The sequence below is a fragment of the Saccostrea echinata genome, unplaced genomic scaffold (assembly GCF_033153115.1).
Source record: "Saccostrea echinata isolate AGI-Se365-2 ecotype Australia unplaced genomic scaffold, CSIRO_AGI_Sech_v1 ptg000012l, whole genome shotgun sequence".
NCBI classification, from domain to species: Eukaryota; Metazoa; Mollusca; class Bivalvia; order Ostreida; family Ostreidae; genus Saccostrea; species Saccostrea echinata.
The window spans coordinates 9709751-9725806 of NW_026889761.1; positions in this window are offsets into that span (position 1 = coordinate 9709751).

The window sequence follows — 16056 nt, forward strand, 5'->3', positions numbered from 1 at the left end:
AATATGAGAGCAGGAGTTGAGGGATGGTAAAATTGAGAATGGGTTAAAAAAAACTGAGAACAGTTAAATTAAGTAGATAAAAAAAAATTATCTTATGACGAATAACTTGTTTCACATTACATATATACTAACAGAAACATAATAGAACGAAGGAACATTAAAGCCAAACACCATTTCATGACAGTGAAATAATAATACGAGACAAATAACAAATATCATTACTCGACAATAAATCACAAAGCAAGCTAGGTGTGCCAAAAAACATGAACTGTATCATCGGGTACGTTGCAGCCTGGTTAAAAGAAAGGGAGGGGGCAACCAGAAGAATAATTGACAACTTATCAGAAAATCCTTTGACAAGCAACAAAAAAGGGGATAAGGGGGTAGAGAGAATTGTTTAAACTCGAAAATCCTTTGAGGTGGGGTGGGGTGGGGTAGGTTCAAAGTACTTTCACAAGTAACATTTTGAATTCAGGAACATAGGGTAATTTGACCTAACTACAAAAAAGAATGGGGGTGGGGGGTGGGGGTGGGGTCCACCTTTAATGAACATTTATGTACAAATTGACTAGTAAAAGTTTATCTTTCGGCAAAATGCCCCCCCCCCCCCAAAAAAAAAAAACTAGTTCAGTTTATTGATTTTCAATCTGAAGTTGAAAATGAGAGCATGACAATGAATACATGACATATTGTCATGTTATCATTCTCAGCTTCAGATTTAAAATTAATAAACTAAACTACGTGCATGTATCATAACTGACTATTCCTTAACACTGATAGTCATTTATGACGAAGTTTTTTTAAAAAACAATACGTCTTTTGCCTCAACATTCTGCTGAGTATATGGCTTACTTTTTGGGGTGGGGTAAGGGTATATAAACCACTATATCTCACAACCTCTCTTTCGATTTTGTTTTAAGATTTAGTTTTGAAATCAAGTTTTCTGCATGTTTCTACTGTGTGTCTACACAATATGCTCCTTGATAAACGTTTCACATTTCATAAATTTTAAAATTCCATAATGTAAACTGATAGTATTTACATCTTTTTTTTTTTTTTTATCTAGAAAGCTTGTAAGGCAGAAAAATAAGCTTATTACATAGACAGTTATCAGAGCCTACCTCTCAAAATTTAAAAGTCATAGCTAAATTAACGAATCTGAGTACTCTTGAAAGAATGTCAAAGGTAAAGATCACGTGCATGGACTGTAACGCCAGAATTTTTCAAAATGCCTCACGACAAACAGTGCACATGCTAAATAACACAGGCCTATCTCTCAAAGATCAAAAGAAAATGCTTTAAATCAGCACTATGAATTATCCTGAAAAATATATCAAAGGTTAAGTTAAAAGGTCACGAGGTCTGTAACCCTGGTATTTTACAAAAGTCATTGTGCCAAGCAACACATGAGCAAAATGTCAATTCTATTTCTTTTAGTAACAGTTCTCAAGATATTAGGTATGACAGTAGGACAGACTGGCGAACAGACAGACATGAACAGATGCCAGATAAAGTGATTCCTAAGTGTTACTCTGCCGGCGACACTTCTGGAATATCTCATATCATATTATCAAAATAGGATTTATCTTTAATTTGAAAGAATTAATAAGAATAGAGGATCAGACAAAAAATTATAATAATAAAATCATGCAGAATTTATCAAAGTTTTACCTCCCATCTCAAGTATATTTCCATTTATTATCTGTAAAAAGCAAGAAAATTATTTTTGGATTTTAAGCATGTAAAACAGTCAAAACAAACATCGAGTAAATGCAAATATGCATTGATACGAATTGATAACGCCGATCATCTTGACCATTATGTGTACATAAGGAAGTTTATCAGCTCCTACCCGTTAACATGCTGCTTTGGTAAATACAAAATAGAGTGTCCGTATAACAACTTCCTGTAGAACACAGCTATAAAGTTCAACGTACATTTTGTAGGAATATGAAAGCCAATATCATCCTTGTAACAATTTGGACCTTATGGGCCATTGTATCTTTTGGTAAGAGATTCAATAATCGTGAACTACGTTTAATTGTTTCCAATTTTAGTCAATAAAGTGTACATTTTTAAAAGCATTGATTAATCTCTTCTGCTAAATCACCGTCACGGTAGCTCAGTCGGTAGAGCGCTCGCTTCGTGATCGGAAGGTCGTGTTTTCGAATTACGACCGCTACTGACCTAAGTCGATAAAAAAAAAAAAAAATAGGTAGCAACTGTTCCTTCGCCATGCGCTCGGCACTTTGAAGTGAAAGTTGCGGGCCCTTCGGATGTGACCTTAAAAACCGAGGCCCCGTGTCACGGTAGGCGTTGGCACGATAAAGAACTCCCTCTGTTCAATAGCCCTTAGAGCCGAGTAAAGGTCTAAATTTCAAGCCCTTCACCCGTATATGGTGATGTCTCTATATGAGTGAAAATTCTCGAACGGGACGTAAAACAAATCTTAACAAGGTTTTTGACTCATGATTTATTTAAACTTAAATAAGAGTGCAAAGGCCCAGAAAATTGTCTCATTTGTTAATTGGAAAAATATCTATGGTTTCAGTATGAAACTGAAATGAACAACTTGTGCATAGCGGTTTTGTATCACTACAATACCAACATGATGCACGCACTTGTTTGCAAGGCAAATGAAATCGAAAAAAAAATACCTTACGAAAGTGGGGTATATAGACGAATTTCACATTTGTAATAATTATTTCCCTGTGTCCCTTTGTAATGTACATAAACCTGAAGAAATTCAAATTCTTTAAACGTCTTTTGACAATTTAATTTTATACCATACCAACTAGTATATTGGGAAATTATGGGGCAACAAACATTCTTTTTTCAGAAGTTATGAAGAAACTATATGTATAATACAATAATCATGAAATAAATAAATACAAATTATATTTCAGATCCGATGACATGTTCCTCCAATAGCCCTTTTGTATCTCTTCGTAATATATATAAAAAATATTCCTAATCATCATTAGCATACGATTTTTAAACTATGGATAAAATAGATTATAATGCAAAATTGTGATATTGGCAATTAAAGTGATTTCCAATAGAATTATATAGGAAACACTATCCTTTGATACCTTGCAAAAATGCCTGTAAGATACCTCAATTTTTTGGTGAGAAATCGTGTTAAAATACCAATACTTCAATGACAAATTCATGGAAAAAATATATATTGTTGAAGAACATATTGTCTGTCCTTAATTCAAGAAAAAAAAATCAATAGCGTATTTTTTTTAATTAAAAAATGACTAAAGTTTTAGCAGTCATAAGAATATAAATAATAATTATATTGAAAAAAAAATTGATTACCAGAAATCAAATTATCAGAAGCGATTTTTTTTTTCATTTTTTTAAAAAATAGTGTAGCAACTTACAACACTATAATAAAATTTTAGTTTCCGTTTTCCAAGCTAAAATAACTCAGTTTGTTGTATTATATATGAAAGGAAGGATTTTCAATTATTTAAAACTCCATGTTAAACTTAAACATTTAAATTTTTTTTAGTCTTTTCACCCTCCTCTCTCTCTTTGCATATCTCTTTCTCTATTCGTAAATTTAAAGTATTGGTCATCATGAATTTTTGTAAATTTGTTAAAGATAACAATTATGATTCTGAAATTATTTGCTAACAAGGTCATTATGTATAATGACCAAGGAATTTTCGAAATGCTGACTTTGATTTTGAAAGCCCTGTTACATCAACTTATTTGAAAGTATCCTTCCTCATTTAAAAAATTGAAAGTATAAAGAACATTATTTACATGTAGCGTATCGATTAAGTTGGGAGACATAAACACCATATGCAGGCGATATTGGGATATAACTGCGTAAATATATGTAGCAGTTACCCCATATGATATTGTTGGTTATGTGCAGATACCCGAAGTCACAATGACACGAGGGAGTGTAGTTGTCATTATGATAACGCCCATCGGGTATCTTCACATAATCAACAATATTGTTTGGGGTAAGTGACTTGTACCATAGTTTACTAAAATTGATCGTATCTAAGTCTAAAAAGTCTGCACTTATTTTTCATTTGTTAACGAAAGTCAGTCTAAAATGCAAGTTTTTAAAATGATAATGATCATCTGATGCTTTTTATATATTTTTTCCTGTTTAATTTGGTGTATCTAGTTCGGATGATTGTTCGATTTTAAAAATGTGGCTTGGTTCTTTGAAATGCTCTTTTGTCCTGAGTCAATGGGCGTAGTTTATAGAAAATTGTGAGTTATGTACAGATAACCCACACATTTAACAAAAGAAATCACACCTAACTATGGTACAAGTAAAAAGTTGGCGATGGAAAAATCGAATTGGAAGTCATCTGGTATATTTTTGAGTTGTTATTTGGCCTTAAGCATCTACAATGGGTGAAATATCCATATGCGAAAAAATACTTAATTAATAAGTTGTGTACAAAAGATTCCCAAACCGTATCCATGACAGTGGTGTCATTTAAAAAAATTAAATGTAGATACACAAACAGGTTGTTGATGATTATGTCTCTGAAATTTCATACAGATTTTCCAAGCCATCTTAGAGCACATTCATGGACAAAGTTTGTCATTTTTATTTGTTCCTTGACAACGGCGGGTATTTTGAAAATTGAAAAGTCAAACGCACCTCTAGAGTTGCTGATCGTCATTTCTGAAGTTTCATTAAGACTGCCCAAGTAATCTTCGAGAAAATGGCTAGACAAAATAATAGGTCTGGCGATAACAATTTGTCGTCCCGACTTCCGTTATAGACGACATATTAAAAGTTTTAACAAATAATCACTATGACGTACATTGTATCTATTGGTCATTTGTATTGTGTGCTGAGAACATAATACATGTAGGTCTAATAGATAGAGAAACATGAAATGCTATTACATTTTAATCGCTTGTTCGTCAGAAAAACCCAAGAGAATGAATAATGAGACCCAAACATTGCCATCAATTACCTCTTAAAAAGTTTGTAATACTCTGCTGGGATGAGGGTCATTTTTCAACGAAATCAATTTCATAGGTATCACAAAACTGACCCCTAGAGTCCTTTCACTACAAAAAACTGACATTTTTCTACGACTTGGGCGTCATTTTTGGACGCCTGGTCACCTTTCTATTGAGGTCATAATTCTTTACACCAGTAAATCTCTCGCTGCAAAATCTAGCCTCTGTTGGACTAACTAATTACAACCCGAGCAAGACAGGGGGCTTAATGCGGATGTGACCGGTCGCCAGGGGATGCTTGCGTTTTCCATGTCACCTGATCCCATCTCTGATGTTTCCAGAAGTTCGTATTTGCTCTGCTCACAACTTGTATTGTTTGATTAGACTTTTGAGCATAATAACTGTTAGGTTTCTTCACATTTAATCGATATTTTAATACACACTTCTAGATAATCAGAGCAAGGTTGTTGTTCCATTGGAGACGATACCTAAACACCTCCTTCAGAGTTCTATCTAGATATGTTTACATCTGACTGCAAGTGACATGACTCTCACAACCTTCAGCTACATATGGTTGAGGTGCTTTATTACAAGTTTATAAATTCTCGGACTTGTTGCTTTACAGGAAAAGGTTTTCTTGCAAATTTTCCTAAATATTCTTCATTAAATGTTGACAACCTCTTTCTTGATCTCTCTGTAGCAGCGACTAAACATATATACTCTACTAGGTGCTTGAACTCATCTTTAACAAATACATTTTAACTTCAAGATGTCGCTATCATTATAATTGATCGTTATCATCATATATATATATATATATATATATATATATATATATATATATATATATATATATATATATATATATATATATATATATATATATATATATATATATATATATATATATAGGTTTAGTAAGTTAATAAAAGATCTTTTTACTAACTTAGAAAAACAAATATTAATCTGAAACAAAAGATTTTAGGCAAATCTGTAATTTACGCTACTTAAATCGGACGTGCTTAGAATGATTGACAACAAAAAATGTTTGTTCATGTAATGATAATAATGATAATCAATGCTTTTGTAGTCCTAGTTCTAAAGTAAATATTCCTTTTCTGCATCAAAACTAATCTGGCAAAAGATATATGATAACAACAATGACCTTTTCTTAAAAGAGAGAGAGAGAGCAGATATGATGAAAGTATATAATTTATTCTTTTTTATTTCAACTTAATAAGTAGCCAAAAAGTATCCTTAAATTGATTTGTTTTTTGTTTGGTTGCTTCTGAATTTTTAAACAAGTATATTTTTTTCCTTTTTCTTTTTTCTGGTAATTTAAGGACAGACGATACGTTCCTCAATAATATATAATTTTTTCTAAGATTTCGTCTTTGAAGTATTGCTACTTTAATATGTTTACTCGCAAAAAATTGAGGTACCTTACCAGGCATTTGTGCAAGATACAGGAGGATGTTGTTTCCTATGAAATCCCTTTGGAACAAACTTAATTAGTCAATAACACATTTTTAAGTGTTTCAATTTTTTAAAGACAATTAGAAACCAGTTTAGAAATCAGAAGGTAATTAAAATTTTGAATATTTTCCACACAATACAAAGATATACAAAACAGATATTTGAGGAACGTATCGTCTGACCTTAAATTGATATGGGAATGTATGTTTGTCAGATGAATAATGAGAAATGTTGTTCAGTGTAATCTAATAAGTGTACTTGAAGATGTGAATGGTTTATTGTTCTTTTAAATAATTGAAAAAAAATAAGTGCACAGAAGTGCATTTTTGTAAGGAAAACATCAACTGCAATATTGTTTGTGGTATATTGTACATGAATTCTTAACGGGTATATTCTGTCCTTAAGATAATGTGTAATATATAAAATTTGAAATACATGTATTTAAGACATGTCATGAATCAAGATATGTGTTTATTTCATTAAATGATTTTTTTATACTTTAAATCGATTTGTAACATGGACACGACAATAATTTTCGGATAGAATTCGTGTTTTAGCATTCGGTTTCTTATATAGGCATTGTCCACATAATGGTAACTAAATATAGCTAGCACTCCCGTTGAGAAATTTTTCATGTTTCTCTAGATTTATTGGAACATTTACTGTACTTTTCTGATACTCATTTTGTTTAAATTTCAGACCAAAGTTTGTTTTAAATCTACGAAAATGATATCAGTATGAAAAGGAAATGTTTTTGGATGATATAACTGCATGTCTATTTTTTTCTTACTGGTTTTTATTGGACCTCCTGTAAGAGAACAGATGAACAAATGTGCATACTTTATTCAGCTTTTAAATTTTCAAGCATGCGGGTGTCTCAAAAAAATTCAAACATTTTAAATGCATTACATAGATAAAAATTGATAAAGTAATCCACGTTATCTCTAATCGTACACAGTTTCTACTAATATGCACAAGCCATGGTTGCTAGTAAGAGAATACTTTGTCCTTAAAAATCCTGTAATATTTGAAGAAATTTGACAATTTTAAAGAAAGATGGCATTGATTTTAAGAATACTTATATTTTGGATTATTGCATTTGCTGGTAAGGAAAATACTATTACCGCATTGTTGATATTAGCTGCATTTTTACCTAGTTTATCAATGTAAGAGTAGGAGTGGACGGATGGTCAGAAACTGAGAAAGGGATAAAAAAGGAGACCCGCTTAATTAAGTAGCTAAAGATAATTATCTTATGATGAATTATTTGTTTCACATTACATATATACCGACAGAAACATCATAGAACGAAGGAACATTAAAGAAATTAAACATTTCATTAACAGCAAAATAATAATACGAGACAAATAACAAATATCATTACTAGACAACAAATCACATAGCATGCTGGATGTGCCATAAAACATGAACTGTATCATCTATCAAAGGCACGTTGCGTCATGGTTTTGGAAAGGGGGGTGGGGCAAGCAGAAGGATAATTGGCAATTATTCAGAAAAATCCTTTGACAAGCAACAAAAAAAGGGGGGATTGGACGGGGTTCCAACTACTTTCACAAGTAACATTTTGAATTCAGGAACATATGGTAATTCTGCCTTACCGCAAATAAAATAAAATAAAAAAAAAAATGGGTACGAGGGTTCAACCAGCCTTTCAATGAACATTTTTGTACTAATTTAACAGTAATTAAAAGATTATTTTTCGGCATAGGTGCCCCCCTCCCCTCAATACTTATGTCCTTTATTAATTTTCAGTCTGAAGTTGAAAATGATCACATTACAAATCATAATAATAAACAATACTACGTACCTGTATCATGACTGACTATTCCTGATAATCATTTATTAAAATGTTGTCAACAGATATCTTCTGCAATATTACTCTATAGATACGGATAACTGCTTGAAAAGATTTTATTTTCATTCAAAATGCCATACAAAATGAAACAATATGTCTTTTGCTTTGACAACATTCAGCTGAGTATCTACCTTACTTTTTGGGGTTGGGTGGGGGTATATAAATAATCCTCTATATCTCACAAACTTTTTCTCGATTTTGTTTAAAGATTTAGTTTTCTGCATACATCTACTGTGTGTCTACACAATGTGCTCTTGAATGCCAATATTCGTTTCTGATGAAATCTTAAGTTTAAGACATAGAAACAATACTTTTTAACCCATTGAACAAAAATGAGGAAAAAATATTCAGTGAATGTAAATTATATTAAGCAGTAATGCACCATGATACTTCGTGTCATTGGTATTAATCTAGTTACACTTGCTTTAATCTTGACGATTGGGAACATACTTTTACATTTAATCTCATCTGAGTGGAATTGTCAAAGTTTAACTGATCAAAAAATCTTCTCAATGTGCATATTGCATCAATTTTATCATAATAATACCCTACGAAACTGGGGTAGATAGTCGAATTTCACATTTGTAAGAATTATTTCCCTTTGTCGACTTAACGCTATTTTTTTTACTATATCCTTTGTAACTGACATATGAAAAATTCAAAATCTTTAAATGTCTTTGGACAATTTTATACCGTACCTTGTAGCATATTGGGAAAATATGGGAAAACAAAGAAAATATAATGAAAACATACACATATAGATTTTATTGATCAGATGCTGCCCCCTTAAAGTATGTAACATCATATTGGGAAGACAGTACCTTACGCAAGTTGTCCCTTGATTGACTAGGGATGAGCGATTTTAACGGTATACCGGTATATCGTGATTTTTTATTACGTGATACGTATTGTGATCCGAAGACTAGAATACTGGTATTTGGTACATAATTAAAAATTCCAAAATTATTTATGTCTTCGAATTATTAAAGAAAAATTACAGGAAGTCTAAAAACTGTTAAAAAAGTTAAAGTACGGCATCCAAGCATGCTTAATACTATAAAAATAAAAAATGGAAAAAAGTGAAGTTATGTTTTTCCAGCGTATTTGTAAGAAAAATTGTAGAAATTCATTTAAAATTATAGTAAGAATTCCGTGTAAAAATACTACGACATTATTGTGATATTTTGGCGAAAAAATCGTGATATATCACGACACGAATTTTTTGGCGATACCCAACCCTATAATTGACCCCTCAAAAGGAAATGATTTTTGTGGACGTGAAAGTCGTCCTTTAGCCAAATCTTTTTATACTCGATTCATTTGTGGAAATATAGTAACCCCATTTTTCTGGCCGCTCCAAAAACGATGAAAAAGAACACAATCTATGGTTAGCAACTAAACATTCTTTTTTTCAAAAGTGATGAAGACATCATATCTTCAATACAATGAACAATAATCATGAAATAAATAAATACAAGTTATAATATTTAATATCCGATGACACGTTCGTTTTATATCTCTTTTTAATATATATATATATATATATATATATATATATATATATATATATATATATATATATATATATATATATATATATATATATATATATATATATATATATATATATATATATATCTGTGTGTGTTTGTGTGTGTGTCAGGGTGTGTGTGTGTGTGTGAGGGTGTGTGTGTGTGTGTGAAAATATTTATCACCATTATAAGCTTACGATTTTAAACCTGTGTATAAAAGGGATTATAAAGAAAAATTGTGATATTGGCAATTTAAGTGATTTCCAACTATATTGGAAAAACTATCCTTTGATATCTTGCAAAAATGCCTGATAAGGTATCTCTTTTTTTTCTGAAAAAAACTTGATAAAGTACCAAAACTTCCGTGACAAATTCTTTGGAAAAAATTATATTGTTGAAGTACGTGTCGTCTGGCCTTAATTCACGAAGAAATTGTCAACCGCGTATTTTTTTTAAAGACTGACTTTGTAGCAACAATAAGAATACAAATAATAATTTTTTTTAAATAGTTACATAATACCTACATGTTATATGGAGGTACTCTGATATTTCATACAGTTGTTATAATAACAACTGATCATTATTGGAACTACATACCCATTACAGCGGTTGTGTGAGGAGTACTTGCTTTCAGCAATATATCTTGAACGGATAGTATGCAGTTACATTTAATATAATTATATGAAAAAAAATTGAATACCAGAAATCGGTTAGAAGTGATTTTTTGAAATATTTAGTACATAGTATGGGAACTTACAACACTATAATCAAAATTTAGTTTCCATTTTCCAAGCTAAAGTAACTCGATTTGTTGCAATATCTCTGAAAAGAAGGATTTTAATTAATTAAATCACCATTTAAACCTTAAACCTAAAACAAATTTAATAGTCTTTTCTCCCCCCCCCCCACACCTTCTCTCTCTGACTCTCGCTTTCCCTCAAAATATACAAAGAAGGAATCTATATATTATGTTATTATGTACTTAAATACGCAACCTCCATAACGTTATTCTTTTGACACCATTTCTTAATGAAAACCTTGTTGTCATCAAAATATCTTTTAGCTTGTGGTACAGCTTCAAGTATCTTATCAACTGAATCAACAACACCAATCCAAACGTCAAATAAAACACCCTCGCCAAAAACATCAAGTGTTATATCATCAACATCAGGTTCAGCAAATAAACCAACATCAACAGCAGCGTCATCAAAAACACTATTACTATCAACGCAATCAACACAATTAACATCCACGACAAGACAAACAACAACAGGAAGAACAGAAACAACGATACACACGACTCCGACAGTATTACCAACAAACTCAACAAACATAACATCACAAAACATGCCTTCTGCAGCAACCACAAAACTATCACCAAAAACATCAGGAGCAATATCATCAACATCACCACCAACGCGAACATCACATTCATCAAATGAACAACAATCAACAGCAACGCCACCAAAAACATCATTACTATCAACGCAATCAACACAATTAACGTCAACAACAAAATCAACAACAAAAACAACGATATATGTGACTCCGACAGTTTTACCAACAAACTCACCAGACATAACATCAGGAAACGTGCGTTCTACAACAGCAATAAACACAATAACTTCAACCCTGCAATCCACTACAATAACTGATGAGGAAACCACGGAGTACTCCATGAAAAGTAATGCACAATCATCTGATTCTTGTTTATATTTAAAGCACTCTTCCATATTCCTGTATGTTTTTCATCAGAATACATGGTGATATTTTATTTTTTCCAGAGTTTAATTTCACGGTAGAAATAATAAGTTTCCCATACCTAGTTGGAGATATTGGCCATCTGACCTGTGTATTTGATTTCAAATTTTCCAACTTATCATGGTCAAATCCCAAATTTTTCTGGACTAAAGATGGACAAAACATAACCCTCACCGATTTCTTAATAAGTCAAAAATGTAATGGCTCCAGATGCAAATCTCAACTCAACATTACAAGAGTGGACTTTAAACACAAAGGTAGGCCTCAGACATTTGCTTGAAATGAAATATTGTAATTGTATTGAATATCATCTTATCGATATTTAAATAAAAAAATAGAAGAAAATTTTACCAAGAAAAAATCTTGTCAGGTGAATATGCCTGTGAAGCAGTGTTGGATGAGTTGGACATTTACGGCATTGGTAGAGCAAATGCTTCTGTAAAGATCTGGGAAAAACCTAATGTTGTAATGGAACCTAATTTTACCACTGTCCAAAAGTATGAAAATATCTCAATCAGTTGTTACATCTTAAACGTCAACGAATCCTATCATCTTCCAAATGATTCCTTGAAGTGGTGTTTTGCTGATGGCAGTCAAATAATAGAAGGTAAGATATTTTGTAAAGAACTGCTTGACAGGAGGAATTTCTGATATTGACGAGATTCATGTATTAGAAGATAATATACATCGGTGAAATGATTTTAAGGAACATTGATACAAATGTATTTGACCTTCATGCTTATTTCGAATTATAGAATAAATGACACATCATGGATAATTTTTTTTTTCTTTTTCTGTTTACGTTTCCAGTTAACAAAAGTAGTAACTTGAGTCAGTCCTATTCCTTTGAAGTAAAGAAATCCGTGTCAATTCAATGTGGATTCAACGATTGCTTGGCAGCAGGGAAAACAATTAATATTACAATGGTACCCAAAGGCAAGTCTCACTTTCTTGTGATTTGAAACTTTTACATATGGCCAATTAGTTTGTTGCAAATATATGATAAGAATTGCATCAAGTCTCGGCATTGTGATATGTAATCTGTACAAGTTCTGATACGAATTTGAAGTATTGTGAACATAATGCCTGAATCCTTCCTGATATGTTGAAGAAAGATCATGAGAGTTTGGCATATTTATATTAATTCAGTACATGTATTTAGGATTTTACCAGACTTCATGAGGATATTTTGTATTTTTTCAGAGGTTAATTTATCTGTTTTGATAAGAAAAAGTTCCCCGTACCTCGTGGGAGATGTTGGTCATCTGAGCTGTGTTTTTGATTTCGCATTTCTCAACTTGTCATGGTCAAATGCCGCATTTTTGTGGACTAAAGATGGACTCAATCTAAGCCAGTCCGATATTTTAATGAATGAAGAGTGTAATGGCTCCAGGTGCGAATCTCAACTCAACATTACAACAGTGGACTTTAATCACGAAGGTAAGCCTCTGACATTGGCTTGAAATAGAATATTGTAATTGTATTGAATATCATCTTATCTAAAAGCAAATGTAGTAAAGAATAGTATTTTGAGGATCAGTTCAGTAAAACGATATTACTCCCTCGATAGAATTTTAAAAAAACAGATAGAGAGCATACACATCTTCATACAGATCAAGTAAACTAAAAGGAATTCGAAGAGAATAATAACAATACAAATTCGATATTTAAATTTAAAAAAAAATAGAAGAAAATTTTACCAAGAAAAAATCTTGTCAGGTGAATATGCCTGTGAAGCAGTGTTGGATGAGTTGGACATTTACGGCATTGGTAGAGCAAATGCTTCTGTAAAGATCTGGGAAAAACCTAATGTTGTAATGGAACCTAATTTTACCACTGTCCAAAAGTATGAAAATATCTCAATCAGTTGTTACATCTTAAACGTCAACGAATCCTATCACCTTCCAAATGATTCCTTGAAGTGGTGTTTTGCTGATGGCAGTCAAATAATAGAAGGTAAGATATTTTGTAAAGAACTGCTTGACAGGAGGAATTTCTGATATTGACGAGATTCATGTATTAGAAGATAATATACATCGGTGAAATGATTTTAAGGAACATTGATACAAATGTATTTGACCTTCATGCTTATTTCGAATTATAGAATAAATGACACATCATGGATAATTTTTTTTCTTTTTCTGTTTACGTTTCCAGTTAACAAAAGTAGTAACTTGAGTCAGTCCTATTCCTTTGAAGTAAAGAAATCCGTGTCCATTCAATGTGGATTCAACGATTGCTTGGCAGCAGGGAAAACAATTAATATTACAATGGTACCCAAAGGCAAGTCTCACTTTCTTGTGCTTTGAAACTTTTACATATGGCCAATTAGTTTGTTGCAAATATATGATAAGAATTGCATCAAGTCTCGGCATTGTGATATGTAATCTGTACAAGTTCTGATACGAATTTGAAGTATTGTGAACATAATGCCTGAATCCTTCCTGATATGTTGAAGAAAGATCATGAGAGTTTGGCATATTTATATTAATTCAGTACATGTATTTAGGATTTTACCAGACTTCATGAGGATATTTTGTATTTTTTCAGAGGTTAATTTATCTGTATTGATAAGAAAAAGTTCCCCGTACCTCGTGGGAGATGTTGGTCATCTGAGCTGTGTTTTTGATTTCGCATTTCTCAACTTGTCATGGTCAAATGCCGCATTTTTGTGGACTAAAGATGGACTCAATCTAAGCCAGTCCGATATTTTAATGAATGAAGAGTGTAATGGCTCCAGATGCGAATCTCAACTCAACATTACAACAGTGGACTTTAATCACGAAGGTAAGCCTCTGATATTGGCTTGAAATAGAATATTGTAATTGTATTGAATATCATCTTATCTAAAAGCAAATGTAGTAAAGAATAGTATTTTGAGGATCAGTTCAGTAAAACGATATTACTCCCTCGATAGAATTTTGAAAAACAGATAGAGAGCATACACATCTTCATACAGATCAAGTAAACTAAAAGGAATTCGAAGAGAATAATAACAATACAAATTCGATATTTAAATTAAAAAAAAAATAGAAGAAAATTTTACCAAGAAAAAATCTTGTCAGGTGAATATGCCTGTGAAGCAGTGTTGGATGAGTTGGACATTTACGGCATTGGTAGAGCAAATGCTTCTGTAAAGATCTGGGAAAAACCTAATGTTGTAATGGAACCTAATTTTACCACTGTCCAAAAGTATGAAAATATCTCAATCAGTTGTTACATCTTAAACGTCAACGAATCCTATCATCTTCCAAATGATTCCTTGAAGTGGTGTTTTGCTGATGGCAGTCAAATAATAGAAGGTAAGATATTTTGTAAAGAACTGCTTGACAGGAGGAATTTCTGATATTGACGAGATTCATGTATTAGAAGATAATATACATCGGTGAAATGATTTTAAGGAACATTGATACAAATGTATTTGACCTTCATGCTTATTTCGAATTATGGAATAAATGACACATCATGGATAATTTTTTTTTTCTTTTTCTGTTTACGTTTTCAGTTAACAAAAGTAGTAACTTGAGTCAGTCCTATTCCTTTGAAGTAAAGAAATCCGTGTCCATTCAATGTGGATTCAACGATTGCTTGGCAGCAGGGAAAACAATTAATATTACAATGGTACCCAAAGGCAAGTCTCACTTTCTTGTGATTTGAAACTTTTACATATGGCCAATTAGTTTGTTGCAAATATATGATAAGAATTGCATCAAGTCTCGGCATTGTGATGTGTAATCTGTACAAGTTCTGATACGAATTTGAAGTATTGTGAACATAATGCCTGAATCCTTCCTGATATGTTGAAGAAAGATCATGAGAGTTTGGCATATTTATATTAATTCAGTACATGTATTTAGGATTTTACCAGACTTCATGAGGATATTTTGTATTTTTTCAGAGGTTAATTTATCTGTATTGATAAGAAAAAGTTCCCCGTACCTCGTGGGAGATGTTGGTCATCTGAGCTGTGTTTTTGATTTCGCATTTCTCAACTTGTCATGGTCAAATGCCGCATTTTTGTGGACTAAAGATGGACTCAATCTAAGCCAGTCCGATATTTTAATGAATGAAGAGTGTAATGGCTCCAGATGCGAATCTCAACTCAACATTACAACAGTGGACTTTAATCACGAAGGTAAGCCTCTGACATTGGCTTGAAATAGAATATTGTAATTGTATTGAATATCATCTTATCTAAAAGCAAATGTAGTAAAGAATAGTATTTTGAGGATCAGTTCAGTAAAACGATATTACTCCCTCGATAGAATTTTAAAAAAACAGATAGAGAGCAACACATCTTCATACAGATCAAGTAAACTAAAAGGAATTCGAAGAGAATAATAACAATACAAATTCGATATTTAAATTAAAAAAAAAATAGAAGAAAATTTTACCAAGAAAAAAATCTTGTCAGGTGAATATGCCTGTGAAGCAGTGTTGGATGAGTTGGACATTTAC